The sequence below is a fragment of the Bos indicus x Bos taurus genome, chromosome X, assembly GCF_003369695.1.
Source record: "Bos indicus x Bos taurus breed Angus x Brahman F1 hybrid chromosome X, Bos_hybrid_MaternalHap_v2.0, whole genome shotgun sequence".
Taxonomy (NCBI): domain Eukaryota; kingdom Metazoa; phylum Chordata; class Mammalia; order Artiodactyla; family Bovidae; genus Bos; species Bos indicus x Bos taurus.
The window spans coordinates 65,781,257-65,800,404 of NC_040105.1; the positions used below are offsets into that span (position 1 = coordinate 65,781,257).

General features: G+C 46.2%; 1 protein-coding gene across 2 annotated transcripts in view; it reads left to right on the forward strand.

Moving 5' to 3' along the window:
- Positions 1-19,148, forward strand: part of NHSL2 (NHS like 2) — a 150,463-nt gene that overhangs the window by 91,333 nt on the left and 39,982 nt on the right. The gene's annotated exons all lie outside the window — the stretch shown is intronic.

Below are 19,148 nucleotides of genomic sequence, written 5' to 3' on the forward strand. Positions count from 1 at the left end.
TAACCCAGAAGCTCCCAGAGCTACTGTGTTCCCTGGTGGCAGTGGCAACAGCGATGGTGGCCCAGCCTAGAGCATGGAATGGTGAGCATGGGCATGATTTCATACTGCAAGGGGATTTGCAATGGGGTTGGAGGTTGGAGGTTGGCGCCTGGATGGGTGCTGGCAGTATGGGAGGAGGTAGGTGGCTGGAGGACACTGAGGATGGGGAGGCCATCTTTGGCCAGGTTTGGGAAGCATTTGGACTTCCCAGCAGGCTTGAGGGCTTGCCCCCAAGTTGGCAGGAAACTGAGAAATATGATTATCTCCTGCAGCACAGCATGCTGTCCCTGGGCAAAGGCAGTGGCCCCATGCCCACTGCCTGACTGATTTCCAAACCAGCCCTACCCCAGCCTAGCCTTTCCCTGCTGGCCATCCACAAGAATCCACGCATGCTGGTGAGCTGCTCCATGGGCTCAGAGTGGACTCTGAAACAGGAGAAAGGGAGCTCTTCTTCACTGGCCCCTCTCCCGGTTTCCAGGGACTGCCTTACATGGGGGTGCTCAGCCTTCTTTATGATCCAACTCTCACATCCGTACATGACCACTGGAAAAACCATAGCTTTGACTAAACGGATATTTGTCAGCAAAGTGATGTCTCTGTTTTTTAATATGCTGTTTCTAGGTTTGTCATAACTTTTCTTCCAAGGAGCAAACGTCTTTTAATTTCATGGCTGGAGTCACCATCCTCAGTGATTTTGGTGCCCAAGAAAATAAAATCTGTTACTGTTTCCACTTTTTCCCCATCTATTTGGCACAAAGTGGGACCAGATACCATGATCTTAGTTTTTTGAGTGTTGAGTTTTAAGTCAACTTTTTCATTCCCCTCTTTCACCCTCATCAAGAGGCTCTTTAGTTCCTCTTCACTTTCTGCCATTGGAGTGCTATCATCTGCATATCTGGGGTTATTGATATTTTTCCCGGCAATCTTGATTCCAGCTTGTGATTCATCTAGCCTGGCATTTTGCATGATGTACTCTGCATATAAGTTAAATAAGCAGGATGGCAATATACAGCCTTGACATACTCCTTTCCCAATTTTGAACCAGTCCATTATTCCATGTGCGGTTCTGTTGCTTCTTGACCTGCATATAGGTTTCGCAGGAGGCAGGTAAGGTGGACTGGTATTCCCATCTCTTGTATGCGAGGCAGCAAAAGAGACACAGATGTATAGAACAGTCTTTTGGACTCTGTGGGAGAGGGAGGTGGGGGGATGATTTGGGAGAATTGCATTAAAACATGTATATTATCATATTAAAAAAACAGAATTTTCAACAGTTTGTTGTGATCCACACAGTCAAAGGCTTTAGCATAGTCAATGAAGCAGCAGTAGATGTTTTCTTGGAATTCTCTTGCTTTTTCTATGATCCAGCGGATGTTGGGAATTTGATCGCTGGTTCCTCTGCCTTTTCTAAATCCAGCTTGTATATCTGAAAGTTCTCTGTTCACATACTGTTGAAGCCTAGCTTGAAGGATTTTGAGCATTACCTTGCTAGCATGTTAAATGAGCATAATTGTACAGTGATTTGAACATTCTTTAGCATTGTCTTTCTTTGGGATTGGAATGCAAACTGACCTTTTGCAGTCCTGTGGCCACTGCTGAGTTTTCCAAATTTGCTGACATATTGAGTGCAGCACTTTAGCAGCATCTTTTTAGAATTTGACGAAGTTCAGCTGAAATTGCATCACCTCCACTAGCTTTGTTTGTAGTGCTGCTTCCTAAGGCCCACTTGACTTCACACTCCAAGATGTCTGGCTCTAGGTGAGTGACCACGTCATCATGGTTATCCAGGTTCTTAAGACCTTTTGTGTGCAATTCCTGTGTGTATTCTTGCCACCTCTTCTTAATCTCTTCTGCTTCTGTTAGGTCCTTGCCATTTCTGTCCTTTATTGTGCCCATCTTTGCATGAAATGTTCCCTTGGTGTCTCTAATTTTCTTGAAGAGATCTCTCGTCTTTCCTGTTCTATTTTGTTCCTCTATTTCTTTGTATTGTTCACTTAAGAAGGCTTTCTTATTTCTCCTGGCTATTCTCTGGAACTCTGCTTTCAGTTGGGTATCTTTCCCTTTCTTCTTTGCCTTTTACTTCTCTTTTCTCAGCTATTTGTAAGATCTCCTCAGACAACCACTTTGGCTTTTTGCATTTCTTTTTCTTGGGGATGTTTTTGGTCAACATCTTCTGTGCAGTGTTATGAATCTCCGTACATAGTTCTTCAGGCACTCTATCAGATTTAATTTGAATCCATTTGTCCCTTCCACTGTATTATCATAAGTGATTTGATTTACATCATACCTGAATGGCCTAGTAGTTTTCCCTACTGTCTTCAATTTGTCTGAATTTTGCAATAAGGAGCTCATGATCAGAGCCACAGTCAGCTCCTGGTCTTGTTTTTACTGACTGTATAGAGCTTCTTCATCTTCAGTTGCAAAGAATATAATCAGTCTGATTTTGGTAGCTTTCTGCCTGATCCTCTAAGCTGAGGCCTCCCAACAAGTTGAGCCTGGGCCAGAGTAAAAGTACTAGGAAGACAGAGCAGCTTCACGGCAAATCAAAGTCCCATATGCATACAGTGGCCTCACCCCAGTTCCACTGTGCCAGTCCCCTTCTCCAGCTGACCAAAGGGTGGAACCCTGCTAATTAAGACTCATCCCTGAATGCCAGTGGCTTCGCATAGAGCTTGGCACATACATGGGAGCTACCCAGTAGAGTGTTCTTGGATCGATGGATGAATGATCATGTTCTAGATTTTGTCTTTGCTGTACCACTTGCTCCCAAAGCCCTCAAATTAAAGTCTCTCATATCACTTTTGCTCCTGATACTCCAGGCACCTCAGCTGCCACTAATCTCTACTAAGAAAAAGTCATGAGTACAGCCAACCCAAGGACTCCTGAGGGTAGGCTGGGAGAATGACCTCACTGCGCATTATTGCTTCTCTCTCTTCACGTTATTGCTTTTAGGGTCTTCTGGGCTGAATCATCCTACTCTGAGAATCAAAAGCATGGGATTGGATTCTAGTCTCAAGCCTGCTTTTTCCTATTTACATGACCTTAATCAAAAGTTACATAGCCTCTCCAAGACTTAGTACTCTGCTTTGTAAAATGGAGCTGAAAATACCTATCTGGGATTGTGGTAAGGAATAAATGAGAAAATGCATTAGGATGAACCCTAAGAAATTGCCCCCAAACAGTTGAACACCAGCAGTTTTGTACAATTCAACCTAATATATAAAGTGCTTCCTCCTTTACATCAGAATGCAGGTCAAACTAATAGTAGCAGCTATTCCTCCACCAATCACAGCTGCAGGCATTTCCTGGAGTACTTTGGCCTGGGAAATCGGGACCAGGTATTTTTAAGAGACTAGACTGGTTCATGGAAAGCAAAGGAGGTGAGAAACAGGGTGACTTCTGGCAGCTCCTACCCGGGAATGATTTACCCAGAAGAGCACAGTAGGAGTTGGCAGCTTCTCCTGACCTGGGCAGGAGTGCTCACTTCATAAGTCAAGTTCCAAGGCAGAGATGGCCTAGGACGGGCTTTCCTTCCCAGGAGCAGAGCCACAGGGGTCCCAGACCATCAGGCATTTGGGAGAAATTGAAAGCAGCTGCCTGCCAGCTTTTTTCTGCCTAGAGGCAGCTGTCAAGCCCAGCTTCTCTTAATTCAGCAAAGATTGAGGCCTGACAAAGCTCCAATTTGGAACCAACAGCCATGATGATCACAGTAGGGAAAGCCCTCTCACCATTCTACATATCTGCTACTCAATCCCAGCTCTATCTGTAAAATTCATGGGGTTTTAAGTGGGAGGGGCATGGGAGAAGTCCAAAGAAATGCCCATTGACTGGCTGTGCCTTGGATACCAGCACTCCAGGCCGATGGAGACCACAGGGGCACTAAGCAGATATTTACAGAGTGCCTACTCAGTGTTTCCCAGTGAGGGCACAATTGTCGTTTTGGTCAGTACAGTTCATTGTACTGGACTGTCCCATGCATTGCAGGCCAAGTAGCATCTGACAGCAAGATAAGGATAGGGTGCACCTTGTAAGCCTAAGAGCCAAGTGAGTCCCAGTCACTGAAGCTCAGGAGAATGGCCCCAGCAGAGTGGTGGCCTCTCCATCACTCTGAATGGCACCTTGAAGATGACTTTTTAAAGTAGATGCTCCACAACTATGTGTTGGCCTGATGGCCATGAGCTATCCCATGAACCCAGTGACTGGGTAATCTTGACTGGGCCAGTGGAGACATGTAAAATCAGTCAGATGGGGCCTGGGACCTCAGGGTAGAAAAGCCAGGAAAGATATTCCCCCAGGAGCTGCCCGAATGGGGGTTATACCCCTGGCAGGCAGTGAACCACTCTGCTCAGGGACCCAAGCCCTGGCCAGCCTGTGCCAAAGAGTCCACACAGAGGGTGGGGCCAACTCAACCCCAGGCCCAAGTGCCAGTTACCCAGCATCAGGCAGCATGGGAGTGGGATGTGTGAAATTTTTTCAGGAAAGTATGATGAATCTCCAAGCTGAGCTACAGCGTTGACCCCGCCAGAGCACAGAGGTGCTTGACCAGGAGTCCATGTACTTGGATGGGAAAAAAATTACAACTTTATCTTCACTAACCTCTAATTGAAATGTCAACTTCCCTTCCATTATGAATGCAGCAACACCCTGCAGTTGTATTAGCACTACCAGCGACTTTGTCTCCAATTAAAACTGCAGAGATTTTTATATCTCATTACTCTTGCTGTGGGCTTCCCAGGTGGCACAGTGGTAAAGAATCTGCCTGCTAGTACAGGAGACTCAAGTGACGTGGGTTCAATCCCTCAGGAAGGTCCCCTGGAGTCGGAAACGGCAATTCACTCCAGTATTCTTGCCTGGAAAATCCCATGAATAGAGGAGCCTGGCGGGCTACAGTCCATGGGGTTGCAGTGGGACATGACTGAGCATACACACACCACCACATCACTCTTGCTGCAGATATCTTGAAATATCATTACACTCATAGCCATGAGTGTGGTAGTTACTGGACCTGCCACTAGGTCATATTACTCAATATGCTAATAATGAAACATCTATTAATATATCACAAATTTTAAAGCATATGTGTTTATAATAATCTTTAAAAATAATTGGCTTCCCTTGGTATCCTATGTATCTTATTTTATACTCATAGAAACATTCCAAGAAAGGGTCCGTAGATATCAGCAGACTCCCCAAATGGTCCAAGCCATAAATGTGTTAAGAACTCCTGGGTTTGAGATTTGGCAGGAAATCAGGCCAATTGTGGTCAACAGGGGAGGCCTGGATGCCAGAAGAGGCAACACAGGCTTGTGCTCTGTAGGCACCAAGAGGATACTAAAGGTTTCTAAGCAGGAGACTGCCCAAGATGGTGCTGAGGTTTCCAGCCTGGGATTCCAGAGATGGTGGTAGCATTAACAGAAATAGAGAAGTCAGGAGGAAAGGTCAATTAAGGTAGTGGGAGAGACTTTTGCTTTAAACATATTAAATTTGGGGCTAAAAATTGGACATCTATGTGAAATTGTCCACCCAGCTCTGGAAAATGCAAGTGGGCAGACTGGGAGAGTGGCCATTGCAACAGAAAAGATTTGAGGGGGTCATCCTTCAAGATGGTCATAGAAGAGTTTAGAGTAATTGTAGCCTTCATTAGAAAAAAGAGAGTGGGAAAAAGAGGCCAAGGCAAGAGGTTGTCATAGGCTGGATTCTCTGGGAAACAGATTCTGAGACAGAGATTTGCATGCAGGTATGTAAGGAGATGGAGAAGGCAATGGCACCTCACTCCAGTACTCTTGCCTGGAAAATCCCATGGACAGAGGAGCCTGGTAGGCTGCAGTCCATGAGGTCGGTAAGAGTCGGACACGACTGAGCGACTTCACTTTCACTTTTCACTTTCATGCATTGGAGAAGGAAATGGCAACCCACTCCAGTGTTCTTGCCTGGAGAATCCCAGGGACAGCGGAGCCTGGTGGGCTGCCATCTATGGGGTCGCACAGAGTTGGACACGACTGACGCAACTTAGCAGCAGCAGCAGCAGCAGCATGCAAGGAGAATGGCTTCTAGAACAGCACCTATGAAGAAGTAATTGAAGCAGGATTGGTCAAAGACAAGAGTTGAACTGCAAAACATAGTCACACTGGAGACCTTAGCTGATCACATGAGGAGTTCTGAACTGGGACGTCCTTCATAGCATCCCAAATGTGGCCGGGTGGCTGGGTCTTTCTCTTCCTACCACCCTCGCCCCCATATTTTGACTAGTCTTTGGATATAGGCTGCCCTCCCCCAGGGCATTTCCTTGGATAGGGACTCAACTATGAGCCACCAGCCAACATCCCTAGCAACTAGGGGGATGAGTTCCTTGCTCCTGAATGAGGGAAGGGAAAAACTTCAAGTCTGCTGTCCCAGCCCTGCGGAAAGTGCAGATAAATACCCCCAACCCTGCACAGGCCTTTGAGGAAGTCCCATCCTGCAGTCTACAGCCAGTTGTAGGAATCTAGGGACAGGGAACCATGGCCTAAAAGGAATTTGAGTTTTTGGTGCCTGTAATACAGAGGTCTCAGTATTTACTCCAACTTCTCCCATTTGGGGCTAAGCTGGGAGGAAGTTGGAGAGAGCTGAGCCATTGCTATCCTCCGCTGTTTGTTTTTAAGAGGTTACCAAACTGAGCAAACCAACCACAGCAGAAACAAGTTCTGTGGCCTCTGGGTCCCTCCCTTCCCTTTGGGGTGACCCACATCTCAAAAAGGGGATGTCACCACAATTGAGGTGAGAGCCCTGCTCACAAAGCCTGCAGTCTGTCCAAGAAATGATACTGTTAGAGCTGCCAAGTAAAAGGAGGTTGGGCTTCATTTTGAAAGTGACACATGTACAAACTAGACTTTTGGTTTTGACATTTATGTCCTAAGACCAAAAAAGCAAACTAAATAGCAACCAAACTTATTAGGCACAAGCTCTTCCCAAAATGCAAAATCCAGAAAAATTGATTCATTTGCTCATTCATTCCATGAAAAAATAACAGGCTTTGAGTTTGCAAAATGATAGGCCAACTGTGGCCTGAAGGTCAGTTTTTTCTTGTTATTGTGCATAGTTTTAAAAATAATTTGTTAGTTGCCAACTCACTTTTTAAAAAATTCTAAGATCTGACCACAATGAACCTGTCAGTTAGAACTGAGAAATCCTGTCCCCTTGTGAATGGGCATACCTCCTATCCCCTAGTTTACCTCAGGCCCCATTCAGTCCCCTGCTCTCCTGAGTAGAGGCCCTGCATGCCAGCATTCATGTTCACGAACACTTGTTCAGTTGCTCAGTCCTGTCTGACTCTTTGCCGCCCGATGGACTGCAGCACGCCAGGCTTCCCTGTCCTTCACCATCTCCCAGAGTTTGCTCAAACTCGTGTCCATTGAGTCAATGACGCCTTCCAACCATCTTGTCCTCTGTTGTCCCCTTCTCCTCCTACTCTCAATCCGTCCCATCATCAGGGTTTTTTCCAATGAGTGGGCCCTTCATATCAGGTGGCCAAAATATTGGAGCTTCAGCTTCAGCATCAGTCCTTCCAATGAATATTCAGGGTTGATTTCCTTTAGGATTGACTGGTTTGATCATGAACACTAGAGCCAGCAAAGTTGGATGCTGAGGCTGCAATGCTGGATGAGTTTTATAGCTCTGCTCCCAGGACTGTCTCTGCCCTCTTCCACTCCTCACCTAGTGTGGGACTCAGACCCACCAACCTAGACATTGCAGATCTGTTATGCACCAATAGACAGGGCTTTGGAGAAGAAGATACTGATGTGGTAAAGAGAAGTTAGGAAAACTTCAGAGATTCTAGGAGGACCGATAGACTTCTAATGGGTGGCAAAAAAGGCGGGGGTGGGGAAAAGAGGCATGTCAGTACAAAGGAATGCCTGGAGAATGGCATTTCTAAATGAAGTGGCTCGTGTTTAATGGAAAGGAGTGGAAGAGGTCTTGCCAGCCAGGTTGAGGGTTGGCATTTTACTCCAGAGGTTTTAAGGCAGAGGCATGAGCTGATCTGACTTGTGTGACCAGAATATGACTGTGTTGGCCCCATGGAGAGCAACATCCCAGGCAGGGAGGGCAGGCAGGAGGTTCTTGCCAGTGCTTAAGCGAGAAGTCATAGAGATTTTATTTGAGGAGATGCCAGTGAATGAAGGAAGGAAGGGATTCATGAGGGATTTAGGTCAGACTGACAGGTCCCGGTGATTCCTCAAAGTGGATGGGAACTTGTGCGCCATAGTGCACTGCTGAGCTCTGCTGGTGGCCACTGTAGCAGGTGCCCTTTGTTCAGTACTTATCCATCTGTTAATGCACTCCAACTTCAAAGCCAAAAACAGCGAATGAACTATCATTCCACAAGGCAACCTGCTCCTTGAGGAGCTCCCCAGTGTCACTCCTGATACCCTGGCACCCATCCTGACCTTAGCTGTAAGGACAGTCTCCTCTGCTTCAAAGCAATGTCCTAGGCAGGGGCTATGCCCAATCCTGGTCATCACTGTATGCCCCAATGTCTATGTCCCCAGTACACAGAAAGGACCCAATAAGTGCTAAATGAATGAACTACTTTTTTGCACCTAATGTGTGTCAGGTGGGCTTCCCAGGTGGCGTTAATGGTAAAGAACTCTCCTGCCAATGCAGGAGATGTAAGAGACACAGATTCAATCCCTGGGTCGGGAAGATCCCCTGAAGGAGGGCATGCAACCCACTCTGGTATTCTTGCCTGGAGAATCCCCATGGACAGAGGAGCCTGGCGGGCTACAGTCCATAGGGTCACAGAGTTGAACACGACTGAAGCAACAGCACACATGCACGTATGTCAGGTACTTCACAAATATTGATTCATTTCTTCTTGAAATATCCCCATGAGAATAAGCCAGGTATGCCTGTGATTCCCATTTTTAAGATGAGGAGAATGAGGCATGCAGAGGTGGAGAGACTTGCCCAAGATCATGGGGATTAGGAAGAGACAGAGCTGGCATTTGACTCCTGATTGATGCTGCTTCCCCTACAATACATTGCTCCAAAGTATGCATCCAAACAGGATCTCAACTGAGAAGGTCCAGGTTGTTCCATTTTTTTCATTCTTGTTTATTTAAAAAACCTAATTTAGAGAAGTTAGATTTGCCCCTCAGAATGCAAAGCAGATTCCCAGTCAGTGAGAAAGTCATCCTACACCCGTGGGAGATGCAGCTGAAACCCAAAAGACTGAGCATCCCCTGGAGGATGCAGGAACAGAAGGGCGAAATGCCTCCCTCTGGCCCAGGTATCTTTTCTCAACCAACTTCTTGTTACTCAGAGTGTGATATGAGGACCAGCAGCAATAGCAGCACCTGGCTCTCAGGAACACAGCATCTCGGCCCATACCCCTCTCCACCTACTGATTCGAACCTTCATTTTAACAAGACCCTCAGGGGATTCTTATGCATGAAAAGTTGAGAAGCATTGACCTAGGGGGCAACCTTTGAGAATTGACCTGACTCCTCACCAGATGGGAGCTCCCTGAGGGCAAAACTGTGTCATCTTGTGCCCCCAGGGTCCTTGCACAGTGCCAGGCACCTAGCAGGTACTTAGTGATGTGTGTTGAATGAGTAAATTTCTGAAGGAATCTAGCCACATACAGCCAACTTAGGTACAGGTAGAATCATGTACCAGGCACATTTTGCAGCCCTGCCTGCACTTGTCACCTGCTCTTGTAAGCTGCCCAAGGCAGAGGGTCCAGCCCTGAGGCTCCCTCCCAGCCTGTGGTCCCATGAGGGAGGCCCACCAACCGGAGGTTTGTCTCTATAGGCCTTAGACTTTGGATAGGATGCCAAACAGGCTTGCTTCCTCCATCCTCCCATCCTGAAAACCCCAAGGAGGAACTTCTGAGGCACCTACAGTCTGTTTTTTGCTCTCTTCAGAGGACCTGGCTTCCTCAGCACAAGTGACCGCCGCCATCCCCATGTCGTTTCTCAAAGGCATTCCCCTCCTGGAAATCCAGATCCTTTCCAAGGTGCAGAAGGTGCTGCCAGGTGCTGGCTACCAAGCCCTCCATGAGTGTGCAACCAAAATAAACCTCTGTTGATATGGAAACGGGTCAAATTATTTTAAGAAAAAAAAATTGCTCCTTCATTAAGTCACGTTGTTATGGCAACTGGGATTAGGAAAGTTACTTGGCCAAGGAGGTTATGTTCAACGTTTTGGGACTGAGAGTTTTCAGAAGAGCAGAAAACAATTTGTGAGCTCATCTCTCCGTCCCCTGGCTCTGCGTAGAGTAGGAGGGGGAGGGGGAGGAAGAGAAGAACCAGTTGAGAATCAGGCCGTCCCACCTGGATGGGCTTGTGCAGGGGGACTGGGGGCCACTCTCAGGGGCCCTGCCTGTGGTGATGCAGGCTGAGGTCATAAAGGATATGTGGGAAAGGAAACTACTGGGGAAGAGGATGTCCTGACCAGAGGTCCAGAACTGCATGTGCAAGCAAGCCCACTACTCTGCTGCCAGAGGAGTGCTGCAACTTCCTGGAGTAAGGGAAAGGTGGGAGAGTTGAAGAAAAACCACAGTAGCTACTCTTGATTGGGTCTTTACTGTGTGCTGGGCACTGAGCTAAGTCCTTGACACTCTCACATTCAATCCTCGCAACAACCCTGCCAGGTAGTATTATTACCTCAGTTCTTCAAATAAGGAGATGGAGTATTAGGTCAATGGGGTGACTTGTCAAAGGTCACACAGGAAGTGCAGAGCTGGGATTGGAATCTTAAGTCACTGTTTGCAGCCTCTGCTGCAAAGTCAAAGGACTAATCACCTGAAACAAGAAACCAGGTATTATCTTAAGCCCTCATTCATTCATTCAGTTAAAAATCATTTATGGAGTACCTACTCTGTGCCAGGCCCTGAGAAGAGCATACACATATTGCATCTGCTTCTTAACCTTCAAGGAGTCAGAAACCTTGTGGGGAAACCTTGCAATAACGTGGGTACCAACAGGCTGCCCCAGGCAAGATGCTAAGCAGTCAGGGAGCCCAACAGCCCTGAACAGAAGAAATGGCAAATCCGCCCTTCCTCAGAGGGGCCCTGGTCTCCCTTCTTGCTTCCCTCTCCCTTTCAGATATTCCAAAGTGCTCCTTAGACTCAGGAAACACTGTCCTTTGGCATGGAAAGCAGAGAGGTTGAGGGGCTCAGGCCAACAGAAAAGAGGGGCAAGAGCACCTGAGACTCCAAGGGTCAGGAAGGGAGGTCAGTCAGAGGGCCCAGCCTTGGTCAAGTTTTCTGCTTCCTTCCCTACAAGTCTGGGGAATGCACCATAAACCTCACTGTGACGGAGGCTAGGAGGCTGCTGTGAGGTGTCCTGGTCCCACTAGAAAAAGCGGGTTCCATCCGGCTAAACCGAGTCATTGTGCACCAAAGCTTTTCTTAACACAGAGTGAAATTTGTTGCTGCTTTTTAAATTGCCAGTTAGTAGTATGTGAATAGTGCTGAGGCACTTTGCCCTCTTTTCTTTCTAGCCTCAAATAGGCTACTGTTGTGAGATTATCACCAGTGTGCTGTGTGCCAGTTTGCTGTCAGCATAGGCCGGGGCCTGGCTGAATAACAACTTAAGCAAGAGCCCCTAACCCAGCCCAAGACAAAGCCTTCAGAGCCTGCCTGGAGGATCACCAACCTGGCACCCAGTGGGTACACCCTTATCCCAACACAGCTTAGTCAGTGCTCAGCAGGGAATACAGAGGGGTTCCATCTGCACTCCAGAGACTCATTGAGGACCCTCACACACACACGCTCACACCAGGTCTTGTGCAGTTTTGAGTAGGGGAATAAAATTTGCTAGAAATTCAACATCTCCATTCACATTTACTCCTCACTGCAAGGTAGATGCTATTTTCCTCATTTTATAGAAGATAAAATGGAGACTCTCAGAGGGCTAAGGAAATGCCCATGGTCACACAGATGGGAAGTCACAGAGCTGGGACTAAGAACCACAGAGGTTCTCATTCCTTACTGCTTCCTGGGCTGAAGAACCCCCCAGAAAACTGCCATGTGACTCTGTTGACTGCCTCAGCAGCCCCAAGGACTATTTACATTCTGCTCAGCGTTAGCAAAGCCACTGTCCACTGGAATCACTGGGGATATATCTGATTAAGAAATCATATCTGTTTCTGCAAACTGGGTTGGGAAATTAACTGTCAGAGAGACCTGAGTTTAAGTGTAGGGCTATTGTTTACTAGCTGGGTGGTTTACAGAGCCTCTCAATCTCATTTTTAAATGAAAGTTTGTTGTAAGAATTAGAGATAATATATACACTGCTGCTGCTAAGTCACTTCAGTCGTGTCCAACTCTGTACGACCCCATAGACGGCAGCCCACCAGGCTCCCCCGTCCCTGGGATTCTCCAGGCAAGAACACTGGAGTGGGTTGCCATTTCCTTCTCCAATGCGTGAAAGTGAAAAGTGAAAGTGAAGTCGCTCAGTCGTGTCCGACTCTTAGCGACCCCATGGACTGCAGCCTACCAGGCTCCTAATGCCTGATATACAATAGGAACCCAATAAAGCGATAAATAAAAGAATCATCTGGAGAGTTTTTGAAAACAGCCCATGTTGGAGCCCTACTCCAGACCAAGTAAATCAAAATTCCTGAAGGGCCGGGGGTGGGGGGGCCAGGGATTAGTATTGTTAAGTTCTGCAGATGGCTCTAAGGTACAAGTGGGGTTCCAGGAGTGATGCCCATGGCCCCTCTTCACAAGGAGCTCCCAACAAATGGAAAAGACAGAGGCAAGCAACCACAGCCCATAGAAGCCAGGACTTCAACCTGGTTCTGGGACAAGGATTGGGTTGCAGCTGACTTCAGGCGATAAGCGCCATCTAAAGCTAAATTAAAGCATTACAGAGAATTCCCTGGTGGTCCAATGGTTAAGACTCTGTGATTGCACTGCCAAGGGTGTGGATTTGATCCCTGATTGGGGAACCAAGGCCCTACAGGCCATGCCAGGGGGCCAGAAACAAACAAAAAAAATCCAGCAACAAGTAGCAGCTCCACAGTAGCATGTTAGCAGTGAGGAGGGGCTGCACTGACCCTCTGCACACTCACACTCAGCCCCCCTCAGCATCAGGAGTGGATATTTGCAAGGACAGCTGGCTGGAGCGGGCTTCCCTGATAGCTCAGTCGGTAAAGAATCCACCTGCAATTCAGGAGACCCCGGTTCGATTCATGGGTTGGGAAGATCCACTGGAGAAGGGATAGGCTACCCACTCCAGTATTCTTGGGCTTCCCTTGTGGCTCAGCTGGCTGAAGTGAGATTCACTCGTTTATTCATTCAACATGCATTTACCGAGCACCTACTGTATGCCAGGCACTGTGGATACACCGGTGACCAAGACAAAGTCCGTTGCCTTGGGGAGTTTACCTCCAATGAAAGGCAAACAGATAGGAAACAATAAAATCAATAAACCAGAAAAGTTTCAAATGGCGGAAGGACTATGAAGGAAAGCAAGCAGAGATGTGGCCAGGATGACTAGGATCTGGGCACCATAGGATTGCAGGATGAAAGAAGGTCTAAGATTTAAATAAAATAAAATTTTTTCACCCATTTATATTCCACTGTCAAGAGTGCGGATTTGATCCCTGATGGGGGAACCAAGGTCCTTATCACCTAAGAAGGTGATATTTGAGTGAAGACCCAGCGGATTTGATCCCTGATGGGGGAACCAAGGTCCTTATCACCTAAGAAGGTGATATTTGAGTGAAGACCCAGCGGATTTGATCCCTGATGGGGGAACCAAGGTCCTTATCACCTAAGAAGGTGATATTTGAGTGAAGACCCAGCGGATTTGATCCCTGATGGGGGAACCAAGGTCCTTATCACCTAAGAAGGTGATATTTGAGTGAAGACCCAGCGGATTTGATCCCTGATGGGGGAACCAAGGTCCTTATCACCTAAGAAGGTGATATTTGAGTGAAGACCCAGCTGAAAGAAGAAAGCAAACCATGTGACTACCTGGTAGAAGAGTGTTCCCAGGCAGAGGGCAACCAGTACCAAGGCCTTGAAGTGGGAATGGGCCTGGCATATTTGAGAAGCAGCAGGAAGGCAGCAGTGACCAAAAAGAGCTTACAAGGAGAGTGGTAAGCAATGAGGCCAGAGAGGAAGCCAGAGGCCAGATGATGGTAGGGACTTTTCATCTTCATATAATGTGATGAGAAGCAATGGGAAGGTGTGCTGGGGAACAATAAAATATAATAAACTTTTTTCTTTAGTAACTTTTAGTTACTTTTTTCTTTTTTCTTTAGTTCTTTAGGTTTATTGAGATATTAATATAATTCATATGCTATACAATTCACCCATTTATTTATTTATATTGAATATAGTTGATTTATTAATACAATGTTGTGTTAGTTTCAGGTATACAGTACAGTGATTCAGTTATATCTATATATGTATGAAAATATATGCATATATCTCTTCTAGATTCTTTTCCATTATAATTACAAGACATTGAATATAGTTCCCTCTGCTATACAGTAGGTTCTTGTTGTTTATGTTTTACACATAGTAGTTTGTATCTGCTAATCCCAAACTCTTAATTTATCCCTCCCCTACCCTTTCCCCTTTGTAACCATAAATCTGTTTCCTATGTCTGTGAGTCTATTTCTGTTTTGTAAATAAGTTCATTTGTATCATTTTTTAGAGTCCACATATAAGTGACATCATATGATATTTGTCTTTCTCTGTCTGACTTCATTTAGTATGATGATCTCTATCTAGGTTCATCCATGTTGCTGAAATGGCATGATTTCATTCCTTTTTATGGCTGAGTAATATTCCATTGTGTGTGTGTGTGTATGTGTGTGTGTGTGTGTGTGTACCACATCTTTTTATCCATCCATCTGTCAACGGACATTTAGGTTACTTCCGTGTCTTGGCTATTGTGAACATTGGGGTGCATGTATCTGTTCACCCATTTAAAGCATATAATTCATTGATTCTTAGTATATTCCCATATATGTGCAACCATCAACAGTTTAATTCCAGAAAGTTTGCGACCCTTCACCCATTAGCAATCACGTCGTACTCTCACCATCACCTACCCTGGCCATTGGTAATCACTAATCTACTTTCTGTCTCTTGGATTTGTCTAGTCTGGACATGTCACATGAATAGACTCATACAATGCGTTACCTTTTGTGACTAGCATATTTCACTTAGCATAATGTCAACAAAGTTCATCCATGTTATAACATGTATAAGAACTTCATTCCTTTTTACTGGCAAATAATGTATCATTGTGCGGATATACCACATTTGGTTTATCCATTCATCCATTGATGGACATTGGGTTTGTTTCTACCTTTTGGCTATTATGCATAGTATTGCTACAAGCATTCATGTACATGATTTTTTATGGACATATGTTTTCAATTTTCTCGGGTGATAACTCTGAGTGGAACTGCTGGATCATGTCATAGCTCTGTGTTTAATCATTTGAGAAACTGCAGTCTGTTTTCCATTGTGGCTGCATAATTTTATATTTCCTCCAGCAATGTATCTGTGGCCAATTCCTCCACATCCTTGCCAACACTTGTGACTGTCTGATTCTAGCCATCTTAGTGAGTGTGAAGTGGGATCTCATTGTGGTTTCAGTGTGCATTTCCCTGATGACTAAAGATGGCAAGCATCTTTCCATGTGCTTACTGGCTGTGGATGGCCGTTTATGTATGTTCTTTGGTGAAATGTCTCCCCATTTGTACATTATGTTAGTATTTGTCTTTTTAGTATTGAGTTGTAAGAGTTCTTTATATATTCTATTGATAAATACAAGTTCCTTATCAGGTAGATGATTGGCAAATATTTTCTCCAGTTCTGTGAGTTGTTCTTTTCACTTTCTTGATGGTGTTGTTTGAAGCACAAAAGGGTTTTTTTTTTTTTTTTTTTTTTAAATGAAGTACAGTTTACCTTATTTTTTTCTTCTGTTGCTTGTGCTCTTGGTGTCATATCTAAGAACCCATCTCCTTGTCCCTTAACTTCGAGAATGACTCTTCTGGCCATCACGCTGAGAACAGATGGAAGGCAGGGACGCAGAGTACCGAGCAGAGGCAGAATGAAAGTGGCCATGAGGGGTCACTCTGAGCACTCAATGCAGAACCTCGACCTCCTGATTGAGGGCTGGGCTCCAAAGCCTACAAAACGGCCCAGACCCGGACACAAGCATTTACATGCTGCCCTCATTTTCTTGCCTTTCTTTTATGCAAATCCTGCATGCACCTGGTTGGACAACTCAAATGTCTGGAAAATAGGCTCAGATGTGGATGGCCTTGGGTGGCTAGGGAGGAGCCCCTCTCACACTAACTCAGTGTAGGACCTGAGAAGACACCTTTCCTCTTTCTGGGCCCCAGTTTCCACATCTCTATTATGTGAGGGGCTGGACTTGGGTCTCTGGCTGCGCACACGCTTCTGGGTCTTCGCTTTCCCAGTCTCACAGCGTAGCTAAGTGAGGCTGGCAGGAAAGATTTGTTGTGGGAGTGAGAGCAAACCACAAAGCAGTATTTACAGTATGATCCCATGCTTTGTTTGGCATCGGAAAACTTCCGGAGAGGTACACCCAAAGTATCATCAGTGCTTGTCTCTGGCATGTGGAAGATGATGTGTTTTTTTTTTTCCTCTTTCAGTTTGCTTGTATGTTCTGATTTTTCACTTTGATAAACATGTTTTGCTTTTGTAACAAGGAAAAAAAGAAAAGCATAAGAGGAAGAAAGTAAAATTGACATTTTAAAATTAAATTTTATTTATTTATTTTTGGCTGTGCTGGGTCTTCGTTGCTGTGCGGTCTTTTCTCTAGTTGTGGTAAGCGGGGCCACTCTCTCATTGCGGTGCGCTGGCTTCTCATTGCAACGGCTTCTTGTGGAGCACGGGCTGTAGGAGTCAGGCTTCAGTAGCTGCAGCGTGTGGGTTCTAGGGCATGGGCTTCAGTAGTTGTGGCACACAGACTTGGTTGCTCTGCAGCATATGGAATCTTCCCATGTCCTCAGCATTGGCAGGTGGATTCTTAATCACTGGACCACCAGGGAAATGCTAAAGTTGACATTTTTTAAAGAGAGAGATTGCCTAGAGGTCAATAACAGGGAAGGGGAGCAAAAAAGGTAGTCTCTACCAGAGCCAGTAGGAGCACGTGCCAACACACCTTTCAAAACATGAGGTGCGCTCTCCACCAAGGGAGGTTGCATGTCCCAGAAATTGGACTCTGAGATGGAGATGAGTGTGCAGGAAGTTTATTAGGGAGGATCTCAGGATCTGCAGCTTTGGAAAGAGGGTGAAGAAGCAGGATTGTGCAGGTGGGACAAAGCGCACTGCTGTCCTAAGGCCTTGCTCAGTCAACCTAAGCGGGAGTCTCTGGCTCTGAGCCGGCAATTCAGAGTTGGCCTGACTGGGGATGAAAGAGCCACCCTAGGAAGAAGGTATGACATTTGACAAGGAATCCCCACAGATTCCCCAAAGCAAAGGAATCCCCAAGGAAAGCAAAGGAATCCCCAGAGCAGTACAATGCTGCCTAAGGCAGCTCTGTAAACACTTAGGAGACTAAATTGTTTGTCCCTGAGGTGAGATCTGGGCAGGACATCAGTGTCTGCTATTAGGAGACTGCCTGGCAAAGGAGACCTCCATGAAGGGCAAGGCTGTAGGTTAGAGGGGTTTTCAAAGAGGAAAGCATCATTTTTGAATTCAGATGCCTGGCTGCCCTCCCATTCTGAGCTCTAATCTCTATTCTGATTTGTCTCCCCAGGCAGTGACCTTTGAGGGCCACTGATGGGCCAGCCTTTAGTTTAGGTGCTTTCCACGATCCACAACACTACTCCCAGCTTTATCTCCTAGGATACTTTCATTGCTCTGGAATACAGACAGAATGGAAATATTCTGAGCACATTTTATCAATGAGGAATCCTAGGTTGAGAGAGGAGACCCAGCTAAGTTGTGATGACGTAGGCTCAGAGCCAGCTCTGTCCAGCCCCAGGTCCCACCTTCCGTGTCCCTGGTGACACAGCTGCCCAGGCTTTCAAGTGATTTGTTTTGTGATCAAATGGACAAGTCTGTCTGTTCCTTCTCGTTATTGCCAAACCAGTTTGTTCCCCATGCCCACCAATCAGTTTCCAGATGAGCCCGCCTCAATCCTGCAAATCACAAAGTGCACTTTTACTTAGTTGATGCAATATAAAATCGCCCTTCCTCTCCTGGAAAGCTGCTCTCTTTGGAGGGGAGCAGAGCTCTCTTGCACCTGAGCCTCCCCAGTTTGGGGGGACATGGGAGGCTGAAGCCAGTCTGGCTGAGTTAAGCTTGAGTTAATCTTATTAACCTGTGAGATCGATTGGCTGAAGGCACCAGGCAAGTGACAGCACAGGCACTAATTCAGTAGTGACCAGAGCAGCCTGACGGCCAGGGACTAATGTATCAGTCCTTTTTTTAATGGATGGGATTGCACTTAGCTAATTGAGTCTGAGACTGGCGTGAATATGCCCTCTCTTCAGGCAACCCCCTTGTGACATGGTGCTCCTGGGTGGATGTTCTACAGAGGGAATAGTGAGGGAAGAAGAAGCAGGTAGTAAGTGATGCCCCCTTCCTGTAAGCACACTGTAAGGACTGGTTTGGGGACCCAGGTACCTAACTTGCATGCTGCTCTCAGGAGGCAGTGGTTCCCAAATGTGATCCTCACACCAGCAGGGTGAGCATCCCTTGGCGACTTGTGAGAAATGCAGAAGTTTGGACTCTACTCCAAACCTACTCGATTATAAACTCTGGGAGTGGGGTCCAGCGATTTGTGTTTTAAGAGGCCCTCCATGAAATTCTGATTCTCAGTAAAGTCTGAGACTCACTGAAGGAGTTATGAGCACAAACTCTGGCACCAGGCAGCCTGCGTTACTAGCTATGACTTTGGACAAAAGACCTAACTTTTCAGTATCTCAGTTTCTTCATCTGTAAAATGGGGGCCATAATAGTACCTGCCTTACAGGGTTCACAACAATCCTGCAAGATTAAACTTGCAAAGTGCCTAGACCAATGTCTGGGACATGGTAAGGAGCTATATTTATAAATGTTGTTTTTGTGTTGTTCAGTCACTAAGTCATGTCCAGCTCTTTGTGACCCCATGGACTGCAGCACT